General features: G+C 31.9%; 1 long non-coding RNA gene across 1 annotated transcript; it reads right to left on the bottom strand.

Annotated features, from left to right (window-relative positions):
• Positions 1-17: 17 nt before the first annotated feature.
• LOC134705018 (uncharacterized) lies at positions 18-2,047 on the bottom strand. Its single transcript, XR_010105463.1, has 3 exons — positions 1,938-2,047; positions 559-668; positions 18-76 (listed from the first exon to the last, which is right to left on the bottom strand). It is a non-coding gene; the product is annotated as an uncharacterized LOC134705018 (long non-coding RNA).
• Between the last annotated feature and the right edge of the window lie 11,455 nt (positions 2,048-13,502).

Genomic DNA, 13,502 nt, shown 5'->3' with positions numbered 1-13,502 from the left:
AGTGATAGCAAGTATTTTTGTTATGGCTTACATCCATATCGGTAACAGTTGCTCTTATATGGTTGCCAGGATCTCCCTGTAAAATGATTAAGACTTTAAATAACCCATTCAAGCAAGTATTTGGATTATAATTTGCTTAATTTGACGTGTATTTCGTCTACATAAATATAAGTAAGAAGCAGTGATATGAGTGCCAATAACACAACTATTCATTCAAGTCACAATTTATAAAAGTCAAAATAAAATATGGGTTAAAGTATGGCCTTCAACACGGAGCCTTGGACAAACACCGAACAACCAAAAACATAGTATTCATAATTTACATACAACAGTTGCTATATCTTTAAAAAAAAAAAAAGGAACCTCTGAAACTATTTTTAACAGTAGATCAAATTCATTAATCAAAGGTAATAATCAAAGGATACAAATATCGCTCTGGAATCTTCACAAATACCTCTGTTAACATGTATTCAATACTATACTCACATATAAAAACAAAACTTACTTCTGCCTATTAAATATATTTTTATGTGATTTAAGTTGTTTAACAATACCTACCTGTATGAACCATACACACTTCAAACCGGTGTCATAATTCGATGGGTAATTTGGTGACGTCAGAAAAAATGTTTCACCACCTGCTATATTAATAGTACCTCCACAATTGGCTGAAATCAGTATTAATACATTCCTATGTCATTTCAATAATTCAAAATAACCGCCGTTTCTATCATATACAACATCAATTTCTAAATCAATTAATGATTCGTTTTTATCTTAAATGTTTGCGTTAATTCTATGAATCATTACTTTTTCAAGTTTCAAATCTTACCTTTTTTTCAACTTTTATCCATACATGAAAAATAATATCCCAATGCTACAAAAATCTATGAATAAATTTATTAACTGGGTTGATTATACTGCTGGAAGACTGTTAGTTTCCGGGTGTATCATCAGCTCAAGTCGGTGTCTAGTTACTAACATGACTATTATAATATAGAATATATATTAATACTAAACCCCCACTTTGATGAATAACGATTTACTAAGAAATTACAATTCCAAATCAATCAGGCAATACTGACTTAAATTGACTGTGCTATTCTTTTTATTTCCCTTATTCAGATAGCTTCTAGCGTTTTTCCTTATCTGTAAATTCCTTACATTCAATTTTTTTGTTTTTGAGTGTTCCAGATGATGATACATGCATAAATTTAAAGTACTTCTGAAGCAGGAATTATTTGAAGTTTTATTTTCACGAAAGAGAAAACACTGGATACTAGGATATACGAGAATATGTGTGCCAAACTTGTGTTAAACCGTTCTAAGTATGACAGTGCCAAGCAGGCATTGTTTGACTTACACTGGCTTCCGATCAAAGCCAGAATTACATTTAAAATCTTAACATATATGTACAACTGTCATGTAGGTAATGCACCGTCATATTTGATCAATTTGTTAAATCCTCAAGTGTCGAAACGTTCATTAAGGTCGTCAGAGTCATCTATTGGTTGTTATGCAGTCCCATATAACAAAAAGAAAACTTTTTCAGATAGAAGCTTTAGTACTATTGGGCCAAAATTGTGGAATGAACTAGGTACAAATGTAAGAAACTCTGAATCTTTGGATATTTTTAAATGTCGGTTGAAGACATTGTACTTCCAAAATTATTTTGAACTTTTCTGACTTTTTTCTTGTGTATCACAGTATAAATTTTCAATTTTTGGTATTGTACATACATATTGTATTTTTGTTTAGTATTTTTGTATTTTATATGTCATTTATGTACAACGCCATTGAATACATATTGTATATGTAGAAATAGGCGTTTAATTAAGTTTTCATGTTTCATGTTTCATTTCATTATATATGTAAAAGAAAAATGTTCAATGCATCACACTACGGGTGAAGGCACTATATATTCAGAATTTACATACAACTACTTTGATCAAGTTGTTGACAAACAGTGCCAGTTAAATCTGGAGGACAAGCACATGAACATGTTTGATCAACAAATCCTCCGTGCTGACAGGTAGGTGGTGAGACACACGAATCTAAAATAGAAGTACAGATAACATGTTATTGGGATAAATTTGAAAAATGGGGCAAGAAACCTCATGATCCTTATTTTCTAAATTATAAAATAACTGAAAATGCGGAAATAAGACCAATTACAAAAATATCGTTTGAAATTTTAACATAAAAGAATTATATCTTTTAAGAAGCTATGCCAATAAGAAATCTCTAACATTTGCAAACATTTTTTTCACTATAAACACATAACAAATAACAAATAAGAAATATGTTCGAAAGTTTTATTTCTTTTTGGAGATACCTTTATTTATGGTATGTATGGTGTTTTTTTTTTTTGGTTTTTTTTTCCTCTCATAGTTGATGTGTTTTCTTCGGTTTTAGTTTCATTTTGCATTGCTCTAATCATTTCGGTAAATTTTCTGATCATTGAGGGTTCGAAACATTCAAAATACTTCACTGTAAAAATGAATCCGAATAATTGTTTACGTATCTACATATCATGTATCACACACTTTGTCAGAGAGTTTTTATTGTAAAACCACTCATACAGAACACGTAATAAACACTGACATAGGTTATATCTTTCAACAATTAAACAATATTATTGACGATTTTCTCTTACCAGTACATCCATAAGCTGCAGTAACATCAGCAATGTCATAAAAACTTAGAGTTTTACCAGTTCCTGCAAGAAATTCCTGTCTCCAGTCATGGAAGAATTCGGTTTTATCTCCATTTTTTGAGAATGACTAAAAACAGTAAAAAATATGCTGCCTTTAAAGAAATAAATCACAGTCTATTCATTTTATTACAAAAAATATTGATGCATCTAAAACAAAATAAAATTATGAGGGAAAAAGAAATTAATGATAATATTATCAACTTAGCACTTTTGTGTTATGAATAAGAAAGAAACACAAATATCATCGATCAATTAAAAAGAGCCACGTGTATGCAATATTTCTTAGGCAACAGTAGTCTATCAAGCCTCATCACATGGAAATCCATGAAGAAGACAAAGCGGCGCTAAAACTATAACCAAATGGAATCTTATAAACTCTATAAAAAAAAGCGAAATATAATAGGTCGAAACTGTTTTCGTTCCCTGCTATGCATACAGTATCTGCGATCCGCCACAACCAGTTAAAATGTCATGTTACATATTAAACTATTGTTATCTTTTCTAAAGACTTTAGATCTTTGTCTCAATAAACAATCATGCACATTATGCGAGCATCATATAATAATATAGCAAGCTTTGTGGCAGTTTACTGCTGAGCAGTTGATGATATATTGGAAAATTGATATCATAACGTTTGTCATAGGTTCTAGTTTGAAGTTGTCAATCTGTGTTAAGGAAGGAAGCAAACTGTCGTTTAGATCTCAAATTTAAATTGATATACGAAATGCCAACACTGACTAGAAAGCGAGTTTTAAATCAAAGTATTAATACTACCGCCAAAATATCAAAATTGTAATTAAATATTTTCCAGTTTGTCGTGTAATTTTTACAAAAATCACTTACTACTAGCTCCACCGGAGGATTACATTGAATCAATATATTTTAAAAGGAAACAGCTTATTGAATATTCCTATAGTCAGGAAATTTTTAAAAACATATTTTCCTGTAGAAAACAATTATGGGGGAACCTTAGAGCAATATTTAGTGATACATCTGGATGACTTTGTTATACATCTTTTTATATAAGGATTTATAAAATACACATTTTGTTTGAATATTACCATATAACAATGTTAATTTAGATTTTTGTTATGCTGAGTTTCAAATCAATTAAGTTTGACAAATCTTACATAATGTTCAATGTCGAAAGTGGATAAACGCGGACTTTACATCAATTCTGATAAAAACAAATCACGAAAGGCCTATATCAGCCCCCGTATCGGTCAGATAGGGTAATTAAGTGATAACTGTATTGTATTTGAAGCTTTTAGGACGTCCATCGTAGTTTTACTGTCGCAAATTTAGTTTACCTGGCGACGCGTAGCGGAGACAGGTAAACGGTTATTTGCGACAGTAAAACTATCGAAGGACGTCCGCAAAGCTTTAAATTCAATACATATATCTCTATTCTAATGCAAAGGAAGTTCCTAATTAAATTCCGATCATTATTTCAGTGTGTAATTTTCATTAATGAAACTTCCGCGAAGAGATGTTATCTTCTTTGTTCCCTACACTAGGTGACGTGATAGGTATGCCTCCGTCGTTAAACATAAACACCTGTCGTCTTCTAGCTTTTTTACTGCTTCAGAATGTAATACATTTTTTTCTTAAAAGAAGATAGTTAGGTGCAACAACTGATTTTTTTCTGGCTTATTATTGTAGAAGTTACATGTCAATACATTCAGCAGTTCAAAATATTGGCTACCTTCGTTATAGACAAGGAGATAGATAATTTTACGCTTACTGTCATCCAATCAGAACCACTGATACAAAATAATTGCATTAGAACTAAGGTTAAATAATGCAATATCGGCACACAAACACAAAGCTATCACAATCAAATGTAATAACTTAATGTTACTAACCGAATTTTCCGTATATAGCTAACCAACACCGATAACATATTCGTGTTTTTGAAATTGTAACAAACGATTTGCTGCTCGTAAAGATATATTACAAAATTTATAGCTTAATATTTGTATATAATTCTGATTAAGCATTTCAGGCAGAAACCCAGTTGAAATAGAACAAAAGAATCGAAGCTCTTTGTTATAAAAGGCGATACATGCTAATACTATAGTAACAAAACTTTCAAAATTTAATAGAAACAAATTAAAAGATAGTGTTCGGATAAATTACGATGTATTTTTTCAGAAAAAACACAATTTGCATCAGTCTTCAATGTATCTAAGACATAACTAAACAGAACAATTATATATATCAAGTCGACAACATGAGTGTCTATTCATTTGATTTTACCAAAAATAGGTTACACTTGCATCGTTAAGAGAACATCGAGTGCATCTGTATATGTTAGGGCGTGTTTGTGGTGAGTATTTGTCTTGAAAACGTAAAATGCAAGATTATTGATACATCATCTCACTTCAGATTCTATCATCTGTATATATCAAGGTTACAGGTTGACTTTATATTATCAAACATTCACAGTACTAAAAAATGAAATATATGGGTCAAGTGAAATACCTTTATAATGAATCACAAACACCGAGTAGGTGCGTTCGAATAACAAATTACTAGAAGTATTTGACGACAAGTTGGATCTTACAAATGCATATTTTCGTGAAAAAATATTGAAATCGTATGTGAGAATTCGGGTTTATAGTCTTCAACCACTGAATTTAATTTGAATTTCTTTTAAAATGTTGATGACAATCGATTAGAAATAAGTTTCCTATTTGACTTAATTCAAACAAGTACATTATTTGGTGCTCATTAGCTAGTATATATATTGTCTTTTAGAATACAACTGGTATATAAGGATCGTAATGGTGATATGTGGGTAAACTTATTGGTTTTCAGGAGTTAAATTGGCAGTGCGTCATCCTCACAATGGCTTCGATATTTACGATTGAAACATTAACTTGCGTAATGGGGATATAACTCTGACGAAGTAGAATTCTGACTGATTTATAAATGGGATGTTTTTCTTAGAAACAATGAAACAGACACCCGAAAATAAAAAAGAAATGCTGATTCTTAATAAGACTTACATACACACCATACATTATATCGGATGCTGGATCAAAAGGAGTAATGTCACTTGTTTGTCTTACATAGAAGTTAGATCCCGCTCCTTGAATAACATTATGCATATCAACAGTCATATAGTTGTTTCGGTCCTTTCGAGCCATTTCATGCCAAGAACCAATGGCATGTAGCATTTCATGCATAATTGTTCCTTGCTGTAAAAGTAACAATATAACATGAAATATCATAGGAAATAGAACCATTATATCATTCATAGTATCAGGTCCTATTTTTTTTAATTTGCAGGGATATCCCCCGCCCCCTTGAACAAATGAACACAGACTTACAAAATCAAAATTGAAGTTATGTTTTTTCTCCTCGTGAAATTTGATAAAATCTAAATTCTGTAAAGATAATATTACACTCGAGCTCTTTCTATAAGTTCTATTCATACCTGTCTTTTTTTTCTGTTTTTTTTTAAGAATATTAGGTATCATTTCAATTATTTGAAAGATTTTCATTTAAATGAAATTATAAACTATATATAATGCTTTGAAGAGGACATATTGTTATATTTGAATGTTCCTTTGCGTCTTTTGCCTTTCTCTGATATAAAGACAATTGTATTCCTTGATGTAAATCATATTATATGAAATTAGAATAACAATGAAAATAATCATTGTCCTTATTGTCAAAGAAACAAAAACATAAATGTCCAATACATACGTTTACACAGCTGTTGGCCAACCCTATTATTTGTGGACTTTTCGAAATTTTACCAACATACGAAAAGCATTTTCTACAAGTAGTAAAAAATCAAATGATTAAAAGTATGGGTGTGAATAAAAACCTGTATATAAAGCTCTAACAGGCATTAAATAACGAGATATACTAGTGTACACCATTGATTAGGTGTCCTTAAGTTATCACAGTTAAATCATGGTTAACTGTGGTATTGGACAGAGTTCTTACAGTCCGTTTAAAATTGGAACGTTTAAACTGATGCATCTTGAAGGGCTATTTTCAAAGATGATGTACGATAAAAAAAAATAAAAAAAAATAGCGACAACTATTCGTGTATACTCATGAGAACTAACTGTAAATCGAATGTTTAAATCTATTATATCATTGTTTACCTGTAGCAAAAAGTTTTCGTCTTTAATTCCAAATCAATTTGGGATTATATCATGAAATTTTACAAGTGAGAGGTTTAGTTAACTATAAAACGAGATTTAAACCACCATTTTTTACTTTAGAGATACGACAGTTGCTGCTCATTCGTTTGAATTGTTTGAGTTTTTGATTTTGCCACTTGATTATGGGGTTTCCGTTTTGACTTTTTCCGCGGAATTCAGCTTTTTTGTGGTTTTTCGTTTTTGGTAGAAGTTTACTATTTAGAATTTTGTTCAGAGATTCAATTTTTGTTACGATTTGATCACCGAAACAGCCTGGATATAACTATCAAGAATACCAGGCTTAGTCTGAGAGGCATGATTTTTTTATCAGTTGTTAATGGCTTTGAACTAGCTGTCAGATAACTGCGAGTGCTCTCAGATCTATTCATTGTGTCTTTTTGTGTCGGGATGTATAAGTACCCGGCCACGTCCACTTTTATTTTTTGTCTATCTGATGAGTTAAGCCTTTAGGGTTAAGGGTTGGGATCCCGCTAACATGTTTAACCCCGCCACATTATTTATGTATGTGCCTGTCCCAAGTCAGGAGCCTGTAATTCAGTGGTTGTCGTTTGTTTATGTGTTACATATTTGTTTTTCGTTCATTTTTTTACATAAATAAGGCCGTTAGTTTTCTCGCTTGAATTGTTTTACATTGTCTTATTGGGGCCTTTTATAGCTGACTATATGCGGTATGGGCTTTGCTCATTGTTGAAGGCCGTACGGTGACCTATAATTGGTAATGTTTGTGTCATTTTGGTCTTTTGTGGATAGTTGTCTCATTGGCAATCATACCACATCTTCTTTTTTATATTTACCGAGTTTCATAAATTCTTAGAATTGATATAACTTAGAAATAGATAACAAAAAGGCTGGAAATTTTTCAGATTTAACGTATTTAGCTTCCTGCAGAGACGAATACAATGTGGTTCTCTTTACAAAATTCTGTGGCTGTTTTTACTCTATGTTCAAGCTACTGGTCGTCATATTCATAGCCTTACTGTGAAAATATTTCAGTGTGTGCTTAAAGTAAATAAATGAAGACAAAGTGAAAGGTTTTGACGCATGTACAACCAGTTCAACCCAACCACATGTTGTTCCTGTACAAAATCAGACTTTCTGGTATCTGCTTTCCTCAGAGTAAGCGTTACAGGAGTCGGGTAATGATGGTGTATGTAGTCTGCTATACGGTGCGGTATTGGTTTTTGATTTTTGTTATCATTAGTGATAAGTTATTGGAATCTTTGACAAATGGAATAATGCTCCTATATAAACTCACCGATGAGTTATGAATTCAACGTAGTGAATATGAGTATTGCTGTCATATGGTATCCACTTTACACATGTTTTTTTATTAAACTCTGCTACTGCATCAATAATTTGTATTCTTTGTTTAGCATCTGCAAATACACAAATTGTCTTCATAATTTAATGTTTTAGGTGGCTTTTACAGAAGGAGAGGGAATAAGGAAACTACTGGGGTTAAGCTTTATCTATAAGGCGTATATGCCAAAGACGTTTTCTGAAATGATTTAGTAAACAGTATTTTGCTTGTGAAAAATGCCAACACAATTATACATCGGCAAAAAAATGACACTAATAATGTATTAAAAAGGATAATGAATAAGATAAACTAAATATATAACTATATTCATTGATAAAGGTGTCCTAGAAAACTAAGAGTCTTTATTCTATTGTCGAATATTAGAATTATTATATATCAGAATATTGTGTTTGAAATACTATAAAATGTAGAGAAAATAGATAAAGGAATTTAAAGAACAAGAAAAAATAAATAGCCGAACAAACAAAACTAATTAGATATAAAGACTAATTATAAATTAAATCAACTAAAAACTGAACTATATAAATTGATAAAGATGTCCTAGAGATAGAACTGTAAGGGTCTGTTCGATTGTAGAATGATCAAATCATTAGTTGTTTTTAAGACTATAAGTGTTGGTTGAAGGTTAATATATGTTGCAAACTTTCGCAGTGAAAATCAATTATCAAAATCATCGGCACAAATTCAATTAATTTGAAACATAAAATTTTGACATACATGCTTCATGGTTACAAATTTTCAAAATATCCGAAGAATTTGCCGACGTTTAAAAACTGATTTGGGAAATACCATACCAAGCTTACCAGAAGGAATCGAATAAACTCAAAATTAAACTGTACTGATTTCATCTGAATGTTACCTCTGTGTCGTCTCTTATGATTGCATTAAAAGCCATGCTCTCTTCAAAAACGTTACACTAGGGTATTTGACACAATCAATAAATTTAAAAAATTATACCATGAATATGAAATTGCAATATCTAAGACACTATCGATAAATTGACATTAACAGCCTGCAATACGAATATGGAACCGTAAGTTCTACGTCTTGATTAACGTGGCCTTGGTATTGCGTGTTTGTCGTCGAATTACAGTTTGTATTGTCCTTAAATATCTTCTCCTTGTATTGTCATAATAAAAGAATATTTCGAATGTACTCCGCGGAGTTTCAAATGAAAATCTGCGGCGGGTCAAAGACTTGTAATTCCATAAATCCGTATTTTAATGCAAACAATGTATACATTTATAAGTGGGCGAAGTCCCCCTTAACAGTAAAAAAATCAATAAAAAAAAATAAAAAAAATGTAATTTCTAATGAACTAATGAACACAAAATCGTTAACTTTTGTCTTACTGTTTAATTTTTCCGCATCTACGCAGAAAACTATTTCTATTTCATTTCCGGTCTCTTTTGTCAGGAGACTTTGAGTAACATAGAACCAACATGAAAGAACACGAAGTCCGTATCAATTACACAAAATGCATTTGATACGGACTTCGTGTCCTTTCACAGGTAACGCCTGCCTCATATTAGATTGTTTAACTGGTAATCATGTATACACCATGTATTTAAATTATGCAAGCATTGATTTTCATATTGAACAGGGAACACGTTATTTGAATGTTTGACAACTTGACTAGTTGACTAAATTTGGAAACCAAAAGCTATACAAAATGTCATCTTTTTGTGGTTTAATTGTTTCATTTGGTATCTAATAATACATATATGTACAAGTATGTATATGATAAAATATAATAAAATGTACAGTTTAAGACCTGTAAATTATTTATTTGCAATTGTCATCAATGTAAATCAACTTACTAAACGTTGAATTGATCTCATAAGGAACAATTCCGTCCGGCCAAAAATTAAAAGTCCGGGCAAAATTTCTCTTAGATGGATCCTAAAAAAGAAACAAATATATACCTGCAATAAAACTATTAGAATTATGAAAACAGAAAGCTAATTTTCTACCGGTTCCCTTTTACTCATGTGAAAATTTCATTTACATTCATTACGAGATTAAGAAGTTATGACGAGAAAAATTTCAATCCTGTATCTTTGGTTATTTTATGTATTAGCATTAGCAATCTTTATCTTTTTCTATGTCGACATATTTTTATAGTTTTTAAGATCATTCCAAATTGTTGACTGTTATACATCTATTTTTTTTACATTTTCACCTATTATGTCTGTTTGTTTTATTCACCCATTGTTGCAATTATATCTGAATTTGATCGTCTAGCACATAAGTGAGAGGTTTATCTCGCAATAAAGCCAGGTTAAATCAACTTTTTTTACAGAGCATTTTCCTCAGAATTTGTTATGGTTGTTATTTTCTTTTACTTAATGAATAATTGAACAAATCAGTGTCTCGGTCATCGAAAACTCATGCAAACAGGGCAGACTAAGCTGACCCTTATACAATACTATATACCAGTTCAGCAAAATTGAGGCGAGACTATACCTCGAAAGAAATTAACAACAAAAATTTAAAATGATCGCACAGAACCAAAGGTCAAACGTAGGACAGGCGCTCAAATATCGATCAACAATACAAAACATTTAACAGATATATCAAGTTAAGGAGGGGGTATTTGCAAAAAATAGCAGTCGAGAAAATGTTAAATTTCGCGAGCCGTAAGTCGAGGGAAATTCATTCTCAAGACTTTTTTTTTTTGGCAAATACACATCAAGAACATGCTAAATCTGTTTAGTTACACCGGGTGTTAGTGTTCAAAAACGCATTGATGATCGTGACGTTACAAGCGTCCCGTCGGATAGAGTATTTTTGGCAAACACCACGGCAGATGGGTAAAAAAGGCATATCCTTTTCGCATATAACTCGGCGACGTTAAAAATGAAAGATATTCATTGAAAACAGTAAATTGGCGAAAAATACAATTCTATCAAACAATCAAAACCCATGATTCTTACATACGGTGTCATTATAAGGGGAATTGTTCAGTTGCGGATTAATGTTGAACAAAGATGACATATCCGTCTTCATTCAACAATATATGATTTTATCAATATGAAATAGTCCCATTAATGTTTGACTCTCTTCACTATTCTCTGAGTTTCATATTTTAGACACCCTCTTTCGTCTGCTGTTCTTTTACAATGTTAAATAGCTACACAATACTTTAAACCTAGGTTACAATTTTGCGTTGTCAATTCTAATTACAACATTATTCTTAAGCACAAATACGCATTATCTAAACAAGCTCTAAAAGCAATTATTGTTTTATACTCTTGGGATATTCGACATGCCGTTTTTTCGGAACTAGACGACAATGTTTTATCTTTTCATATTGTTATATTTTTTGTCATTGAAGGTTAGAGGGTGCTGACAAAAATTGAAATATGTTTCGCCTACTCACATGAACAAACTATGAACTGACGGGTACAATACCTAATAATAAGACACGGTGTGCTGACTACAAGGCGGCAATAAAAATCGATTTGTTTCAAATTGACCTAAGATTCATTCAACTGTGTTTGATGTATACATTTGAGTAGCACGGGTTCGAATCCCGGCGAAGGAAGAACAAAATATTTAAGAAAGCAAATTTACAGATCTAACATTGTTGGGTTGATGTTTAGACGAGTTGTATATACAGAATATACACAGCTATTTATCACCATCACTGCTGGGGATCCGCTGTTTGGACGAGTTGTATACATATATATATATATATATATATATAAGTACGTCTGAGTCAGTGATAACTCTACAACATATTTATCCATCGGATCACCATCAATGGTGGTGATACATTGCTGTGTACATTATGTACATACAACTCGTCTAAACATCAACCCAACAATGTTAGATCTGTAAATATGTTTTAAAGCAAATTTACACCTCTAACATTGTTGGGTTGATGTTAAGACGAGTTTTATATACATAAAAGAGGGACGAAAGATACCTGAATACATAATGTACACAGCCATGTATCACCATCATTGCTGGTGATCCGATGGATAAATCTGTAATAGAGTTGTCACTGACTCAGACGTACTTATAAATATAATTATTTTCTGTGACTGTATCTTGCATTAATTTGTAGGATGTTTTACTATAGATAATTGAGCTGATCTGTAACAATAACATCTCAATGCCTTAAATGTAATTTACTGTAGTACGCCTCTAGATAAAACTGACGAGGAAAGGTAACACACGACCACCGAAAGCTTTATTATTGTATAGCCAAGGTGGTCGTGTTGTCTAGCGGGACGGCTGCAGTGCAGGCGATTTGGTGTCACGATATTACAGTAGCATGGGTTCGAATCCCGGAGAGGGAAGAACAAAAAATTTGCGAAAGCAAATTTACAGATCTAACATTGTTGAGTTGATGTTTAGACTAGTTGTATATATATGTACACCGCTTGAAAAGAAACTTTTTTTGTATATATATGTATATATACATCTCCATGCCTTATATATCATGTACTGTAGTACGCCGCTAGATAAACACTGACGTGGAGAGGTAACACATGGCCAGCGAAAGCTTCATTTTTATGAAGCCCAGGTGGTCGTGTGGTCTAGCGGGGCGGCTACAATGCAGGCGATTTGGTGTCACGATATCGCAGTAGCATGGGTTCGAATCCCGGCGAGGGAAGAACAAAACATTTTCGAAAGTAAATTTACAGGTCTAACATTGTTGGGTTGATGTAGACGAGTTATATATATATATATAGATATAGAAGTCTATAAAAAGGACCAACCAGCAAATTTACTAAGAACCGGATCGTCAAGAATAGACGATGCTATGTAGATAAGGAAAAAATTATATCATTCGAAAAATGTGCATAATGATACTGGTATTAACACTTTTAAACCTAAACAATAAAATTGAGAATGGAAATGGGGAATGTGTCAAAGAGACAACCACCCGACCAAAATAAAAAAACACAACAGCGGAAGGTCACCAACAGGTCTAAACAATGCCTGCTTGAAATTTTGAATGCCTTTGCAGATATTGGAATGCCTTATTCTCTTTTTAGAAATAAAGTTCCGATTCTTGTCATCATTTTCCTCAATAGCTCGGTACTTTCTAACTTTCCATTTTGGTCAAATCCTTTTCATCATTTGCATTTGCTTTGTAATTGAATGTTTTTCATTGGATAACAAAATAGGTTTTTTTTTAAATTTTTATATTTCATGATAACTCGAAGTTCAAACTTGTGTATCGTTTCTTGTGTTGACTGGAACATGTACATTTACGAAATCAAATTGGAAAGGAATGCGAGTGTTCCGTCATCATATATTAAATATT

Source organism: Mytilus trossulus, chromosome 2 (assembly GCF_036588685.1).
Source record: "Mytilus trossulus isolate FHL-02 chromosome 2, PNRI_Mtr1.1.1.hap1, whole genome shotgun sequence".
Classification (NCBI taxonomy): Eukaryota; Metazoa; Mollusca; class Bivalvia; order Mytilida; family Mytilidae; genus Mytilus; species Mytilus trossulus.
This window is presented reverse-complemented; position numbering and strand designations above follow the sequence as displayed.